This window comes from Galeopterus variegatus, unplaced genomic scaffold (genome assembly GCF_000696425.1).
Source record: "Galeopterus variegatus unplaced genomic scaffold, G_variegatus-3.0.2 Scaffold7244, whole genome shotgun sequence".
In the NCBI taxonomy this organism is placed as follows: domain Eukaryota; kingdom Metazoa; phylum Chordata; class Mammalia; order Dermoptera; family Cynocephalidae; genus Galeopterus; species Galeopterus variegatus.
The window spans coordinates 81611-101120 of record NW_007733355.1 but is presented as its reverse complement, the minus strand read 5'-3'; positions in this window follow the sequence as shown (position 1 = coordinate 101120).

Genomic DNA, 19510 nt, shown 5'->3' with positions numbered 1-19510 from the left:
GCGGGAGCGCCGCCACGCTCCCAAGCGGGGCACTGTAGCAGTGCACCACCGGGCCGGCCCCTAATGTAGTTATTTTAAGGACAAACAGTGGTTTCCACCTTTTACTTGAAGGTATACATGAAGTCAGAATAGGAAAATGTCATTTTTTGAGCATGCTTGGGGTTAAATATTTTAATCATAAGATACCAGTGTTGGAAGGGACCTTAGAGGTTATCTAATTTACTCCTCTTCTTTTATAAATGAAAGAGATACATTAAGTTATTTGCTCGAGCCCAAATTAAATGATACATAAAGCGTCTTGATGGCAGGTTCTACCTCTTCACATGGAAAATAAGAAGCTTTATGATCTGGGTCCTACCTGTTGGCCCAACCTCATCACCCACATATTTACTTTCTTAGCAAAACAGAACTACCACATCTATGCCTTTGCAATGTTCTTCCTGCTATCCTGGTTGCCTGTCCCTCTTATGGCTGGTCACCTTTACTCCCCCTACTTTCCATGTCCCCAGGTAGGCTTGATGTTCCATCCTCCAGCCTCCCACTGCATCTTGTCCCTGCCCCTACCTTCTTGCCACGTATTGCAGTGTCTGTTTCTATGATTGGTCCACCTCTGCTAGCTTGTGAATCCTTGATGGCAGTCTCTTTTTAGCTTTGGATCCTTAGCACCATAGAGCTTGACACTTGGTAGGCATTCAATAAATACACGTGGAGTCAGTGAAACACAGCGGTTTGTGGCAGAACCAGGGTTAAAAATCAGATCACTTGATTTGCAATCCTACACTAATTCCTCTTCCCATGGCTGTTTCTCTTTAATAAATTACTTTCTCCATGTCTGCTTACTCACTTGTTAAAATAGGGCTCAAAACAACCCTTCTTTATAAGTGTTTGTAATACCAATTGGAAAAAAAAATGTGCCTTTCAATGGTGTAAAGGCCCTGTGATGCAAAGCATTGTTATTTTAGTCTGTGGAAGCTAACTCAGGGCAGAAGCCAGCTCCCATGTGAGAGGTTTACAGTGCAAGCAATCAGGCCTGGAAATGGCTCCCTTTCCTGTTTATAAAGCCTTGCTCCTATTCAACCCTCTTCCCTGCTGCCTACATGGAGGTCAGTAATGATTGTACCTTTGTCACTGACACTTCTATGGCATATTTTGCTTTAAGATTTTATGCTGAGACAGCCAGGGCCACATTATGACTTTTGTGGGCTGTAGGCAATTTTGCCTTCATTGGCCCCTTCCTCCATAATAACATATTTTATAATTATATTTTATAACTACACTGATACACAGATGAATATGTTAATGTTATATATTAAAACATTATTTTTTACTTCAAAGAAAATGATTTTTTAAGAAATTCAAATGTTTTTGTGGGTTCCTAAAAGCATTGTGGTCCTACACCTACTGTTGTCTAATGGATAAATTGGTCCTGGATATATCAGTTTAAGTTCTCTCTGAAGCCTTTTCTACCAATATGATGGTATAGGGTGCATTTTTCTTCCAGGAATCTGTGCAGGGACAGCTTTTCCAGGCTTCACAACCGCTGGCTACAATCTTTAATGTCTCACATTTGGCTCTGGGCTCTACCCTAACTCCTCAGGGCCAGGTGAAAAGTTAGCATAAAGTTTACCAGAGATCAAGACACTGAAGCAAAGGAGTTGGACAGCTCTGAAGGCCACTCTTTGGAATCTCTGCTTCCAGATGGCTTTTAGGCAGCTGGCCTAAAACAAGAAAGGAAAGCTTCCTTTTAGTATCCATATGTAACCAACATGGCCAAAAAAATTCTGGTTAAGAATCATTATGTTGAGTTATAATTCTGCCTGTTTCCATTGAGGAGATAGTTCAAGCCGTCTGCTTCCTTCTTGTTTCTCATTGTTCAACTTATGAGTCTTACCCTAGATGGATGCTTACCAAGGCCGAGGACAGAGTTTAGTTCTTCACTCATTCAATAAATACTTGTTAAGTAACTACTTTGTGACACCAACATTTTTATTTTTAGGTACATTTGTAATATGCATGTGAGAAAAGTACTAAACACATGAATATGGCTATCATTATGTTGCAGAACTGCTCATACCCAAGAATAATAGGAAGTCACATGAGGATCCACTGATCCACACAAATAACATCTAACCTGTACTTTGACACACAGCGCATCAGCTAATTGTGCTGTGTTAAGGTATTTATTTTATATTATTGATCTATGTTTTATCTTCTTGCTTTACTATTTCAGCGTATATCTGCAGTACTATTCCATGTTTAATGTATACATGTGTGAATATATTTAATATTTCCTAATATATATAACAAATGTATTCCCCTTGGATCTGTAGCAAATTTTGTTTCTCATAAGCTCCCTTCTATTGGGATTTCATCAAATCTATTAATATTTTTTAAATGTTTTCGGACAAATAAATTCTGGAAATGCTCTTCTTATCCAACTTCCTCATGTTGCACATGAAACTACTGATGCCTGAAGCATCCAAATAACATATACAAATGACAGCAGCAGAGTCAGACTTTGAAACCAGAGCTCCTTCCACTCTACTTTTTTACCTTCATAAACCTCCACTCTTCCTAAGACATAGTTTGTTGCTGTTGAGGATGACAGTGTGACATGACCAAGCCTAGGTGCTGCACTGGTTCCTCTTTAAAGCCACCTCAACTTTACTACCAACATAAGAGCAATGCATTTGCTATGCCATTACAGCTTTACCACTCTTCCAGCCAGACTGCTACCTAAAACCCCTCCTGTATAGAAATTCTGAATTGCCACAGACCATGCTCCAGCAATGGATGGTGTAGGGTATCTGGGATGGTGTGAGGGTGTGTGTGTGTGTGTGTGTGTGTGTGTGTGTGTGTGTGTGTGTACCAGTGCATGTCTCCCAGATAGTGGGGTTATCTTTGTATAAGGAGCCTGGCAATTTTCTATCTAGGAGTTTCTGAGTACAGATGCTCCTCAACTTATGATAGGGTTAAGTCCTGATAAACCCGTTGTAAGTTGAAAAAATTGTAAGTAAAAAATGCATTTAATACACCTAAACTTCCAAACATCATAGCTTACTCTAGCCTACCTTAAATGTGCTCAGAACACTTACATTAGCCTATAGTTGGGCAAAATCATCCAACACAAACCCTATTTTATAATAAAGTGTTGAATATCTCATGTAACTTATTGAATTCTATACTGAAAGTGAAAAACAGAATGATCATATAGGTACTTGAAGTATGGTTTCTATTGAATGTGTATTGCTTTTGCACGCTTGTAAAGTCAAAATACTGTAAGTCGAGCCATCATAAGTTAGGGACCATTTGTACTGGCTTTGAAAAGAAGGCATATTTTGTGTTTTGATAAGCTAAGACACTAATCAGCTGACCTCTGCAGGAACTATGATCAAACACTAAGAGTATTATAATGTTATGATTTATGGTGCTGTTTACTTGTGCAGGAAGTGTGGTAATCCCTAGTGGGGATTTAAGCGCACCGAGTTTTCTCTGGATTGTGTTATATCACCAACTATTATTAGTACCACACATCTATTTGATACCCCAAAAGTGATATTCCAAGTGCTAGGCAGAAATCTTTACCAAAATGAGCCTGACTTCCCAAGGGATACACACCAGCAAGGAGAGAGTTAATTAAATATATATTGAGATTTCAACTTTCACATGTATACTTTCCTGAAATAAATCTGCCTAAAAATACACACTTCTCCCACTTTACAAAAGAAAATCGTATCTTTTACTAATCTAACTCTTACTTATTTGGGGGCTTTGCTCTGGGACATAAAAAACACTGGTATGCCAGAAACAATTAAAAATATTGGCATAGGTGTTGAGAACTTGAATGCTTCAAATGATAGCATAGCAAATCCTTTTTCAAGTTCAGTGGTTTCTGCTCCTCTCCTTTCATCAATTTTGAGGGAAGGCCCAATTAAGTTGTCAGCTTCAACTGAATTTTGATAATAAATTGCTGTATAATTTGGGGCATATAACTTGGAAGGAGTTCAGAGAATTGAGAGACATTGCTGTAATAACATTTCTATTTCCATTTATTTATTCATGTGAGTGAAGTTTTTCAGTGTTTAAATTCTTAAAAATGAAATATAGTAATAAGATTGAGGCTGATCTTGTTTGATTTTGTATAATAACATTTCTATTTCCATTTATTTATTCATGTGAGTGAAGTTTTTCAATGTTTAAATTCTTAAAAATGAAATATAGTAATAAGATTGAGGCTGATCTTGTTTGATTTTGTTGATAAATAATATTCATTCATGGATATATGACCAAATACCTGAAAAGCCCTTCTTCTCATTTAGAGATACATCTTCAATAGCATTTTAGGTATAAAAGTTTAAGTTACTTATCAAGATTTGTCATATATTTATGCTAGTTTATTTAATTGTGTACTAGAAGTAATTATCATCCTTACTGAATCAAAAAAATTTAACATGTAAAGACTTATGGTTTCAGAAAATTAAAATCTTTTAAATTTTGATTTATTATATTCTTATTTTTACAAAGAAGTATGATAGTGTAATCAAGAAAAAACTTTAAGCTTAAAATATATACTATAAGATTAAAATTCTGTAGGTAAAGTGGAATAAAAATAAGTATTAAAGGACAGAAAATGAATAATGTAAGATTTATTATTATTAAGATCTTGCTTATGGTTTTTTTTTTTTTTAGTGATGAGTGTTATCAGATCACTATAGTATTTAATTCCATTGGGTAAACACCATTAAGAACTGATGTTACAGCTTTATTGTAAAAGGCCAATTTTTACAATATGTTGGAAACCAAATCTTACTTTAAAAACTTATGATAAAAAATTTTAGTTCTTCACTCAGAAAGGTGTGACAGGTTACATATTTTTCCCAAATATTTTTGGAGGTACAGGAGCAAAAATATTGCTTCCGAAAAAAAAAATACTGTAGACTTCATGAAGGGGACCCCAATGTTTGACTTTGAACCCGTGCTGGGCTTCTACTTGGGTGGATTGGAGGAGGAATGAAGCCTATTTCAATCTAGTGGTTCTCTTCCTGGGCCCTCATGCAGTGGTTTTCTCCCTGAACAGAGTATTTCTAGGTGTTTCTCTGGCTTTGAGGCCAGCTCAGGGGAGCTGAGGCTTTAAAGTTTTAAGGTTTTAATGGTAATTCTGATCAGGGCACAACATCTAAGAAAGGAAAATGCAAGTCAATGTGCATCCCCCGCTTTAATCTGACCATAATTTTTCATTTCTTCTAATGCCTAATACCAAGTATGACCTCTCATAGATTATTTAAGAACTGCAAAAACTACTGCCAAATCAACTTAGCATTTCTCTGGCACTCTGCAGTAGGTCTTTTGGACCATGATGCTCAAGATGGGGGGCGGGCAACACTGCTCCCCATCATTGAGACTCTGAGTTTAAATGATTTGCTCAGGCTCACTCATCTGAATGTACATCAGGATTACCCAGCGATTCTTATTCTTGCAGGGCTCATGAAGTTTATAAGTCTGATAAAAGCTATTGTCAGGATTCTTCAAAAAAAAAAAAAAAAACCCACACTTGCAATGTTTTAGACAATTTCAGAAGGCTCATGGACCCACTAAGTCTGTCTATGTTTAATGGACCCCAAGTTCAAATCCCTGTGTTAACTGTAAGATAGCACCTTGACTCCACTGGCAGATGAGAAGGGTTTTGTGTGGGACTATGGAGGATGGATGATTCTTAAGAAAATCTTCCTTGAGTCATAATTTTCCTCTGAAACTTCCTTAGGATGGATAGGACTTCTCACATCTGCTCCTGCTGTACAGTATAGTCTTCAGGATGGTGCTGGATTTAGGATGCTGAAGAGTTAAGTTAAGTAAAAGTTCAGTAAGAGTTAATTAAGTAAGAGTTAGTAAGAGGCTAAGTAAGATGTGTTGAAACAAGAGGAAATGCCTCTCTAACAGAGGCAGCCACATAGTCTGCTAATCTTTACTTTAATGGTCTCTGGCAGCCTGGTTCAAACTGGGAAGGAATCCGAGACTCGGTCACTGGAATAACATCCTGTGCCTGTGTAAGCCTTCATTAAGCATCGTGGTTACCTCTAATTTTACTTTTCCAAAGAACTAAAAGTGATAGCATGGTGAATAGAGAAGCAGAAAGAAAGTGGAAGGAGCCAGTGTTTCTCCCTCGACCCCATTTTTTATAAAAAGAGGTACCAAAGGCCAGTAGGAGTCCCATGGCTTGCCAGCATTCTGGGTGTTTTACAAAGTTGGCAAGAACAGCACCACAGAAAAGAGATCCTGTTCTCCTGTCAACATTGCAGACCACAGCTTTGCACTCTTAGAAATGCAGAATCAAACAATATCTTCCCCTCGACCCTTTGTCCTTCTGCCCAGATACTGCCTGATTTCTCTCCTTCCTCTACAGCTAAGCTTTCATAACTTCCTCGTCTTCCCTTTACTCTCCAGCCCACTGCCCCACTGTAGTGCAAACTGCTCTTGCTAACTTTGCCACTGATATCCTAATTGTCACACCAAATGAAGATTTTTCCACTTGTATCTTCCTTAATTTTCTGTAGCAATAAATACTACTAACTACTTCCTTTTGCTTCAAATGTTTCCTTGGTTCATCTCTTGATTTTTCTCTAATGTCTTGACAAATTTTTCCAAGTCAAGTCTTCCTCTGAATCTACCTCAACCCTCTGGCTTCACTTGCAGAGGTAAGGGTTTCCCCCTCCATAACCCACTTAATTCTTCTGCTTTCCCAGGGCCTCTCTATGGTCATCTGTTTGCCAGTGGCCCCAACCAGCATCTCCATTTCTGACCTCTCTCCTGAGCGTGCAGTCCACATTAAAAGCAAAGCAAACATGTGGGCATTTAGCTGGAGGGAGCTGCTGGCAGAAGCTTCTCAGGAGCAAAGGACTGTGACTTACTCAGGTCTGAGTCCCCAGCCAAGGTAAGTCAGATTTAGAGAATATTTTATGGCTGAGTGGATAAATGAATGAATAAATAATGGCAGGGGGTGATTGAAAGTAGAATAGAATGTGCTAAATAGAAAAATGTTGGAAATTATGTGATAATTATTACTAAGTACATTATACTCACATTATACTGTAAGTATTTGTTGCTCAAGACATTAGAGAAGAATCAAGAGAAGAACCAAGTGGAGCATTTGAAGCAAAAGAAGGTAGTCAGTAGTATTTATCACTATGGTATATTTACAGTAGCAATAATATCTAAGTAAAAGTATACTATGATTAGAAGACCATAAGAAACACAAAAATGTATTCTTGCCACTTCTTCCCCCCATATAAAGTAGCAGATATGTAGGATGAACGAGTCTAGAGATTGAATGTGCAACATGAGGACTATAGGGAATAAAATTGTATATGGGATTCATACCAAATGAGTAGATTTTAGCTGCTCTTGCCACAAAAACAAAATAAGTAACTATGTGAGATGAAGAATATGTTAATTTGCTTCATTATAGTAACATTTTTACTATCTATATGTATCCCATAACATCATGTTGTATAACTTAAATATACACACTAGAATGTACCAAAAAAAAGAGGGTTCTGGTCTTCTGCAGTGTGTGTGTGTGTGTGTGTGTGTGTGTGTGTCTTGGCCCTTGTGTCATTCTATTTGAGTATGAGAGAAACACAGGGCATGCTGGCCCACTCTCGCATACATTCTATGGAAGAGATCAAACGAGCATGACTCACTCTTAACCCCACGAGGGTGGGATGTAGGGAGAAGTGGAGGAGAAGTGGGGAACCAAGGACTGTTGCATAGGTGTTATGTCTCATGAAACTGGAGGGCATTAAATAGCAGTAGCTCCTAGAGGCGGAGGAAGAGAGAGCAAATTTCATTCTAACCCTCCAGACTGGGTATAACTCTCTCAAAGTCTATAGCACTAAAGGGAGCTCATATAGGGATGCATTTTCTTATTAAAGACAGTTACACTGACCCTCGCCCCCTCACCTACCTGCCCACAAAGACCCTGAAGTCCTCCATCAAGTAGGAGCAGGGAGGGAAGACCAAACATCTCTTCCTCGTCCGAACCCTTTACATCAATCTGTCATCATATCCTATTGGCTTTTCCTTCTGATGAGACTCCTGGGGCATCCTCCAGATTTCCACTTTTCTGCCACAGCACTAGCTTAGGCATCATCACTTCTCTCCTGGTGCAGAAAATCATCTTCCAATTGGCCTCTTTTCTTCAAGATTACCTATCTCCAATTCTTTCTCTAAATGTAGTCAGAATGATATTCCTAATACAAAAATATAATAATATTGCTTCACTACTTAAAATCCTTCAGCTGTTCCTACTGCCTGAGCAATACGTACAAACCTTTCAAGACAACACATGCAAGACCCTTCAAGATGTGTCCCCTTCCTCTTTGTCTGTTTTCTTCTCCTGCCATTACCCCTCAACCACCTCTTGCTTTCCACCCCCCCCACACATATACAATTCTACAATGCATTTATGGCAAAACATATTGTAATTTCTGGAAGGCACTATCTGTTCCCTGTGTTCTTATGCTCAGAGTGCTCTCTCCTTCTGTGTCTGCCTAGCTCCATAAGTCCAAAAATCTCCTCCTCAAAGGAGCTTTCCTGTCACAACCATTGCCTCCCCCACACCAAGATAGGTGTTCCCTTGTTATTGTCTGTGGTCTTTTCCATTATTTATTTCAATAACTGTGGATTAAGTGCCTATAACATGTCAGACACTGTTCTAGGGACTGAGATTAAAATGATGAAAACAGATGCAATTCTTTTCCTCATAGAATGCACATTCTATTGAGGGAGACAGGCAATGAAAGATCACACCAATAAATACCCAGCAGTACTAAACAAGGAAACATGAAAAATAGAAGATAGTAATAAGTGTGAAGAAGAGAATAAAAGTGGGGTTACGTGACAGGATGACTGGGTGGTTATGGTAGACAGGGAGGTCAGGGCAGACCTCTCTAAGGAGGTGATGTTTAAGCTGAAAGCAGAATAACCAGAAGAAATCAGTCAGTAAGAATCAGGAGGAAGGGTATTAAAGGTAGAAGACAAGGCTAATTCAAAGACCTTAAGGTGGAAGAAAAGTGTGGAGTGTTCAAAGAACATGAAGACATTAGTGTGGCTGGAATGAAATAAGCAATGAGGAGAACAATATGAGATGAAGCTGGTGACAGCTCACTTGGACTTTGGGAGCCAAAACAAGAGGATGAGATTTTATCCCGAGTGCAATGAGAAACTAGACAAGGATCTGAAGGCAGGTAGTGATGCAGCTTTATTGACGTTAAAATTTCTGAGGTTCTGGAGGTTCACGGAAAAAGTAGTTTGGGGCCTGATCTTGTGGGTCTCAAATACCACTAAGCAAAAGAGATTCAATTGCAGGGCTCTGAACAGAGAAATGTCATAAATAGATGCATCTCAGAGTGGAATTTTGTTTGTTTGTTTTGATTTTGTTTTTTATAAGTTAGGAGCAAGGAGGCTGAACTACAAAAAGAGAAGGACACTACAGTAGACCCAGTGGGAGTTAAGGAAGCCTGGCTGGGGCTGGGGTCAATGAGAATACAGAGGGGAGAGGTGAATATGAGAGTCACTGAGGATATACTACCTGTTGGTAGAAAAGCTAATTGTTACAAGGAATTAAAACCGATAACATACTAGCTCCCTTAAGCTTCTGAATGGTGGTGGTACGGCACAAATATTAGTAGCCCCAGTCTAAAGGTAGGAAATAAAACACATTGAGAAAAGAAGTTGTCTCTAAGTCAAACAGTGAATTACAAAACAGGACAAGAAGGAACCCAGGACATCAGCACTTAGATTCAAAGTGTATATTTTAATTAGACTGCTGATCACCATTATTTAGGGTGAAATATTAGCATTAAAAATAAATTAACTATGATTAACAGTTAAGTTTTATATTTTACGTAGAGAGAAGAAAGGCTTTTGAATGATTTTGGCACAAAGAAATGATAAATGCATGAGGTAACTGATACATTAACTACCCTAGCCTGACTATTATACAACATACATGCATCAGAATATCAGATTGTACTCCTTAAGTATATCTAATTACAATGTGTCAATTAAAATTTAAAAAATAAAGTTGTATAATTAATTTTATTTTTAAAATGTCTGTCGGACCATGGCTGAGTTATATTCCTACAAATATTAAGGATTCACTCTACATTTGGCTTTATAATATTTCTGTTTTGCCTGTCAATCAGAGGGGTTAGACACCTAAAAAACAATATAATGAATGTCATTTGTGAAACAACCATGTAACTAGGGTTAGGCTCAGGAACTTTTCTTAGTACCATCTTTTATGTAGTAAGTCATTTTGATTTTTGAAGATTTGATTAATAAGCTTCCACTTACAGAACTCTAAAGATGCACATTCAAAGAGGCGGTGGCCAGCCCAGGAGAGTCTGAACCATTTAGTTGCATTTTGAAAAACAGATAATGAAGGAAGAGTAAGAGCTGGAAACCACAGACCTATGATAGTAAACAGGTATAAATGGAAGAGAATCCAAACCAGCTCCTTAGTCCACTAAAACCTAGACTAACATCAGCATGATTTAAATTCCCAGTCAAGAACACCACCTCTGAAATCTCTCTGATTGAAAACACACCAGGTAAATCTCAACCTCATTTTCTCAAGTCCAAGAAGTTAACTGAAGCCACTCTATGAACTTAAAGCCAAACTCTCAGAAGCAGTTTGAGGTTCCTGAATCTTAAGAGCCAAATGTGTTCAGAGAAAAAACAAAAGAGGTCTTGTCTGTGAAATATTAAAAACAATTCCAGGGCGGGAGTTTCTAGCACTTTCCAGCCTAGTTTCAGGATAGGGTTGGATTCATAACCTGGGATCCATATGGAGGTCTGGGACCCTCCTGTGGGTGTCTCTAAAGGCGGGTATTTATGGAGATGTTTACATTTTCATCTGGGAAGAGGAGTTGTAGCTTTCATCAGAATCTCAAAAACTCCATGATCCAACATGTTTTATACTTTTGAAACAGAGGAGGATACCAGAGAGAATAGAATGAAGATTGGAATAATTGCTCATTCATTTAAGTTGATCAATTTAGAAGTATGACATGCAAAAAGATAAAACAAAAGTAATCCACATTCTTATGTCATTGTGGTTCAAATGTAGGACAGCCTCGAGCTCCTTCCCCTTCTCTTCAACATCCTCTTGTCCCCGTTTTTCCCATCACAGAAAACCCTCATTGTAAGTATTTGAAAAATGTGCTATAATACAGCAAAAAGGTGGGATGAATCAGGGATAAACACTATTTTCTTCTGGAGTCCCATAGAAAGGTGCCTAAAAGCAGAGACTTGTCTGGTTTCTCCTTAGCCACAGACTGCAGGATTTTGGACACTAGGACTATATGGGATACTCCTGATAAATTGGGGATAAAATTAGAGTTGGTCTAACTATGTGTGTCTTACCTGGGGTAACATTACTGAGTTCAAAATGTCTAGTCATCCCTAGATCTTCCCTGGATCCTATACCCCACTATCCCCCAAGATTTTTCTCTTTCTTGTAACCATAAAAGCTAACATTTTACTAATCACTCTCTATTTGCAAGGCTCAGATCTAAATGCTTTTCAGTATAATCTTATTTAATCCTTACAATGATACTATAAAGTGCTACTATTATATCCATTTTACAGAAGAGAAAACCGAGTCATTAACAGGATTGAAATTTAGGGCAGAATTTGAAACCATGTGGATATTCCAGATCAACCCAAAAGACTCTAAGGGCTCAGAGAAAGAAAGAGGAGAGCTGAGATGAGAAACTTCTCAATTGCAGGTTTGTCCCAGGGCAGTTGATCAGCCTTCCATTTATCCCAGATAGAAGAGCAATCCTAGGAAAGTGGGTAGCAGGTTTTCCAAGATGTAGTCTTAGAAGGTCCCTGTAAGTTCTAGGAGGAAGAACAGCAGCTGTGGAATCAGAGGACAAAATCCAGATCCCAACATCATCAAGCCTAACAGTGCAGCCCCTTAGGTAGAACACCTAGCCTCTGTAAGCCACAATGGCTTCATTTGTAAAATGGAAATAACAACCTCAATTTACAAGGATGTCGGAAGGGTCAAAGTGAACCACAGGTATTTCTATCAAACACTTATGGGTGATTTAACACAAAACTCCAATATTGCTCACTTTCTGAACCTTTACCTGCCTGATTCATTCCCGAACCACTTCAACTCATCCCTTTGCCATCTGAAAGAAAAATGAACTTACCATCTCCTCTGCAACTCTGCTGGCTTTCTGCCTTTTGCCCAACTCAGACTTCTTATAGTCTCACTGTCTCCCCTCGTTATCAGGCTATTTAGAAAAACAACTTCCTATTCACTCTCCGGAAATTCACCACAGCCCTTCCCATGAAGTTAAAAAGTTAATAACATAGGAGCAATGTTGACAGCTCAGAACTAGTAGTTGCCAAGGGAATGGAGGTTGCTCGCTCCCATGGGAGATTGTCCAGAGACAGCGGCAAGTGAAAATCACTCCTGGACATCCCAGGCTGAGCAGTGCAGGAACAGTAGCCACGTACTCAGAGATCAGGTTTCCTTTGATTATGATATAAGCCCCAATTTAAGGTCATACATTTGGAAAACATGGTTTGTATTATTCATATTGTCCTAGTGTAAATTTTCCAGTTTTGGGGAAATATCAGTCAATGTTTACTATCCCAGCAGACTTCTGAGGAAAAAGAGCAAAAATAGTAGCAAAAAATAATTAGGTAGGAAAGGAAAAAGCCACTTACAGCTTTTGGTAATGGGTGAAGATTGCTGGAAATGGTATTGAGATGACAGATAAAACAGACATGGATCATTTGAAAGGAATTCTGCTTTTTATATCAGGAAATAAAGATGTTAAAGAATGGAAGGATTACTAAGTCTTTTCCCATGAGTGTGCAGGACTAAAATGCTGTTGGCATAGTGGTTAAGACTTGGGGCTGTGCTATTAAACTGCCTGAGACCCATTCTGGCTCCACCTCTGGCAAATTACTTAAACTGTATATCTGTTTTCTAAATTGTGAAACATAATGATAACAACAGGACTTACTTCACAGGGTTGTTATAAGATTAAGCAAGTTAACACATGAAAAGTGCTTGAAATAATATCTGGCACATAGTTGACACTCAACAAATTTCAGCTATTATTTTCAGATTGGTCTCAGACAACAAAATCAAGTATCAAGTATTTAGTATCGAGGCAGAAAACCATAATTCCAATTTATCTTCTCAGAATTCTAGTTGTGCGGTAGTGGTATTATTCTTTATTCACTCCATAATTATTACAGCTTGTAAATAGGCATCTCATGGATAGATTAAAAATAGAGTAAAATGGAAAGATCTGGAAGAAAGTGAAAAGGTAAAGATGAATTAAGGAGTGTAAGCCTGCATTTGCACTTTGGAATTTGAGACCAACCAAGAGGAAGGCGATACTTACACAGTAGAAGTAGAACGGCTAGTGAAGAAGACGATGATGAAGGAATGACCATAGGGGAATAAGGGAAGTTCAGGGAGAAGGAAGAATGGAGGACTTCTATGCAGCAGGATGCAGGGGTTCAGAGTTCAGACACTCGAGCCAGACTGCCTGGCTCCACCACCTGCCACCTGTGTGACATGGGCAACTTACTATCCTCTTTGTGATTTGGTCTCCTCAGCTATGTGAATAAACAAGAGTCATAATCACCAAACACATAGAAGTGTTAGGGCAATTAAATGACTTCAAAGTGTTTGAAACACCTAGGAAGGATTTTCTTGCTTTTCCCTGAAGCAGGTCAAAAGACCCTCATGTGAGAGGTGCCTTCCCTATATCCAGAAGAATGGAGTACCTTTAACTCTGAAAATGAAGGGCCACAGAGAAGAATACGAACAAACAGTACTTGCTCAGTCTCCCCCAGTTTATTACCATTAGATCATGCAATTTTATTTATCCAGGGCTATCCACTAGCATAAAAATACACAAGTTTAACTATTCCTTTGGGTTTTCATTCCTCTATGAAGGCTCTTGTGCCACATAAAAATTATATTAAATAAATTTATACGCTTTTTAAAAAAGTGTTTGAAACAATACCTGGCACTCGGTAAGTGCAAGTCAGCTACTATTTTTATGATTTGCTCCATTTCTTTCTGTACTTATTTTCACTCTTCAACCCTTTTTTGGCATTGCCCAATTAAAAAAGTTTTTTTCTCAGATGGGGATGAGGGAAGGTGCCATATTCTCATTGATAATGTGCTTTTGAGTTCAATAATGTTAAATTTTACTGAATATGAGAAAAGCAGAAAAAGATTCCTAGAGAAGAAGGAGATACCAGCCTTCATCCTCCTGCCCATCCACCCCTCCTTCACACACAAAATATTGACAAGCCAAAATAGCCCTGAGAGGGCTCAAAGGCTCATTAAAGAATCTGCAGCACAGCAGTAAGGAAAGAAAAAAAACAAACCAAGAATATCTACATAGAAAGGATCACTGGTGATACTGGCATATCTGAAATGCCTGGAGCCATTCCCGCTGCAGAACACCAGAGTGGGAGATACAGCTGCACACTCCCTCCCAGGAAGCAGCTACTATTGTACCATCCTGGGACTAGGACTGGTGCTAGAGTCACCACTTCTCTCAATCCCATGTATGCTGCCCCGTGAGCCATAGCTGTTCTGCAAGTGCTCACATTTCAGACCCCAGACCTGTGACTGTACTGTGCCTGCTCACACTTCAGAAACTGGGTCCACATCCACATCCACAGTTCTCACCCTGAGACCCTGAGTCAAGGTCTCTGCAGGTGCCCATGCTCAAGAAACCAGTTAAGCCTGTGTGCAAGACCCTGGAGCCACTGTAGCTCTGCATATGCCCACACTCCAGACCCTGGCTCTGAAACTGTACTTTGCCCATCCATAGCTTACACACCAGAACCACCACTGTAGCAAGTTACTTTGCACCCCAGGTCCCAGAGCCAAGGTCTCTCTGAGGGCTCATGCTCCAAACACAGCTCACCAACTATAGAAAGCTAGAACATGTCCTGAACCATTTAACTACTGTAGCAATGTGCACACCTACACTCCAGTCTCTAGCTCTAATGCTGCACTACACATAATCATACCTCAAACACCAGAGCCACCACCATAGTGAGCTAATTCATACCCTGGACCCCAGAGACAAGATCTCTCTGCACCTGTCCATGCTCCAGTCATCAGCCAAGCCATCACGGACAGCTAGGGGTTTCTCTGCACCCTGGACCCCAGATCACTGATGCTCTGCAATGCCCATGCTTCAGTCCCTGGCTCCTCAGCTGTTTTACAAGCACCTGCACTTTGTATTATCAGTGTGGCAGCAGGGGTGCCTATGCCTTAGACACTGGTGCCATTGCTTCCCTGGACCCTGGTGCTATCATCTTCCCATGTGTGTTTGTGCTTCAGGCCTTGGCTCTGTGGACACTTCATGAGCACAGATCGTCAGACACTGGTGCCACTACCACCATAAGTCGGCCTGCAGCCAGACCCAGTGCCAAGAGGGATGCTCTTGGTCATGGCTTACTAGGTGGGAGAAAAAGAGATCTGGAGGAGCCTAATAGTCATCATCACTGAAAACCTCAACAGCTCTTGCTGCTTCTGCAGACGCCCACAGTACTGGACTCTGAGGATCTTTGCAGTCTTTACCAACATTGACCTCAGTTGACAGAACTACATGGAAAATATACAATTGTGCCCTCACTGGAGCCAGAACTGCCACATCTCACCCAGCCAATCCCCTAACATCCTTCCATACAGGAAGGTATTTCTCTACCAAAACCATCCCATAAAGCCTGGAACTGGTGCTGCTCCAACAAATGCTCACAAATCAGAGTAAGGCAACAAGAAACGTAAATACCCACGTAACATATCATTACCAAAAGTACACAATAATTTTCCAATAGCTTATGAGATTTATGGAAGAGCATCAAGAGAGCTAACATTCACATTATAGCAATTAGAAGGATAAGATAGACAGAAAGTCACAGAAAGTTTACTTAAAGAAAGATTAGCTGAAAACTTTTCAAGTCTGAAAAAAGATATAAATATCCAGGTATGGGAAGCTAAAACATCTCCAGTCAGGTTCTATCCAAACAAGACTACACCAAGAAATATTGTAATCAAACTGTCAAAAATCAAAGATAAATAGAGGGTCCTGAAAGCAGCAAGAGAAAATAAGCTTATCACATACAAGGGAATTTCAGAAAGAGTATAAGTGAATTTCTCACTAGAATCCATACAGGGCAGGAGAGCGTGGGATAACATATTCAAAGTTCTGGAAAAACAAAACAAAACAAAAACTTCCTACCAAGACACTTTACTTGGCAAAGTGGTCTTTCAGAAATAAAGAAGAGATAAATACTTACCCAGACAAGTAAAAGCTCAGAGAATTCATCACCACTAGACCTCCCTTATAAAAAATACTAAAGGTATTTCTTCAAGCTAAAAGAAAAGGATGGTAAATAATGACATGAAAATATATGAAAGTATAATATTTACCAGTAAAAGAAAGAACATAGTCAAATTCAGAATACTTCAGTAATGTAATGGTGTGCAAATCACTTATATCTTCAGTACAAAGATTAAAAGGAAAAACTATTAAAAATAATTATACCTATAAGAAGTTAAGAAATACACAATATAAAAAGATGTAAATTATGATGTCAAAAACATAAAATGTTGGGGGAAGGAGTAAGAGTGTTCACTTTTTTATGTGATCAAAGTTAGGTTGTTATCAGCTTGAAAAAGCCTTTTATAGCTATAGGATGTTTTATATAAGCTTCGGGGTAACCATAAGCTAACAACATATAGTAAATTCACAAAAGACAAAAAGTAAGGAATCAAAGCATACCACTATATAAAATCATTTAATCACAAAGTAAGACAGCAAGAGATGAAGAAAGGAAGAAAGGCACTTCAAGCCACTAGAAAACAATTAACAAAAGGGCAGTATTAAATATTTACTTATCAATAATTACCCTGAATGTAAATGGATTAATTTCTCCAATCAAAAGACATAGAATGGCTGAATGGATTAAAAAAATTAAAAATATCCAAATATATGCTGCTTGTTAGAGACTCACTTCATCTTTAAGGACACATAAGAATGAAAATAAAGGAATGGAAAAAGATATTTCATACAAATGGAAATCAAAAATGAGCAGGGATAATTATACATACATCAGATTAAACAGATTTTAAGTCAAAAACTGTAAAAAGAGACAAAGAAGATAAATATATAATTATAATGGGATCAATTCATTAAAAAGATAGAATAATTGTAGATTTTTATGTACCCAATATCAAAGCACCAAAATATATAAAACAAACATTAATAGATCTGCAGTTAGAGATAGACTGCAATTTAATAGTAGAAGAGTTTAATACCCCACTTTCAACAATAGACAGATCATCCAAACAGAAAGTCAATAAGGAAACATTAGACTTGAACTGTGCTTTAGTACAAATGAACCTAATCGACATACACAAAGCAACTCATCCAATAGCAAAAGAATATACATTCTTCTCAAGTGTACATGAGACATTCTTCAGGACAGATTATATGTTAGGCTGCAACATAAATTGTAACAAATTTAAGAAGATTGAAATCATATTGAGTATCTTTCTGATGACAATGGTATGAAACTAGAAATCAATAACAAGAGGAATTTTGGAAAATTCACAAATACGTGGAAATTAAAAAATATGCTCTTGAACAATAAATAGATCAAATAAGAAGTTAAAGTGGAAATATAAAAACATCTTGAGGAAAATAAAACTGGAAACACCACACACAAAACTTATGTGTGGCAGAAGCAGTTTTAAAAAGGGAAGTTTATAGTGTAAATAGCTACCTAAAAAAAAGATCTCAAATAAGCAACCTAATTTTACACCTCAAGAACAAGGAAAAGAACAAACTAAGTCCAACATTAGTAGAAGAAAGGAAATAATAAAGATCATAACAGAAATAAACAAAAGAGACCAGAGAAACAATAGAAAAGATCAATTAAACTGGAGTTTTTTGAAAAGATAACATCAACAAATCTTTAGCCAGACTAAGAAAAAAAGAGAGAAGTCTCAAGTAAATAAAACTAGAAATAAAAGAGGAGATATTACAACTGATACTATAGAAATACAAGGGATCATAAGAGATTACATTAAACAATTATATGCCAACTTATTAAATAACCTTAAAGAAATGGATAAGTGCCCCAAAACATAAAGCTGACCAAAGGTAATCATGAAGAAACAATATATGAACAGACCAAAAGTGAGTAAGTAGATTAAATCAGTAATAAGAACTCATCAAAGGACAGCCCAGGAACTTAAGACTCCACAGATAAATTCTACCAAACATTTAAAGAACTAACAGCAATCCTTCTCAAACTCTTGCAAAAAACTGAAGAGGAGAGAATACTTCTGAACTCTTTTTATAAGTCCAGAGTTACCCAGAAACCAAAGTCAGACAAGGACACTACAAGAAAAGAAAATTACAGACCAATATGCCTAATAAACATAGATGAAAAAATTCTCAAGAAAATCTAGCAAACCAAATTCAACTGTACATTAAAAGGATCATTCACCATGATCACATGAAATTTATCCCTGGGAAGCAAAGATGGTTCAACATATGCAAATCAACAAATGTTGACACATCTCATTAACAGAATGAAGGACAAAAACCATACGATCATCTCAACAGATGCGGAAAAAGCATTTGACAAAATTCAACATTCTTTTATGATAACAACTCTCAACAAATTAGATATATAACAAATGTATTTTGACAAAATAAAGGCTATATATCACCAGCCCACCATTACCATACTCAATGGTGAATAGTTGAAAGCTTTTCCTGTGAAATCAGGAACAAGACAAAGATGCGCATTCTTGCTACTTCTATTCAACATAGTACTGGAAGTCTTAACCAGAGCAATTTGGCAAGAGAAAGAAATAAAAGGCATCCAAACCACAAAAGAAGTTAATTTATCTGTTTTTAGGTAATGTGATCTTATATATAGAAACCCCTAAAGACACCACCAAAGAACTGTAATAACTAATAAACAAATTCAGTATAGTTGCAGGATACAAAATCAACATAAAAAAATCAGTAGTATTTCTACAAACTAACAACAAACTATCTGAAAAAGAAATTTTAAAAACCTCATTTACCATAGCTACAAAAAATTAAAATACTTACAAATACATTTAACCAAGGAAATGAAATACCTGTTATATTGGTCTGTTTTGTGTTGCTATAACAGATAATATATGTATATAACATATAACATATTATATTATATATAATATATAACAGATATAACAGGTAATTTATAAAGAACAGAGATTTATTGGGCTTATGATTCTGGGACAGCTGCATCTGACACAGGCCTCAGGCTGCTTCTACTCATGGTGGAAAGCAGCAGGCAGCTGGTGGTACAAGCAGATCACATCACAAGAGGAAGCAAAAGAAAGCAAGAGAGGAGGTGCCAGGGTCTCTAAAGCAACCAGCTC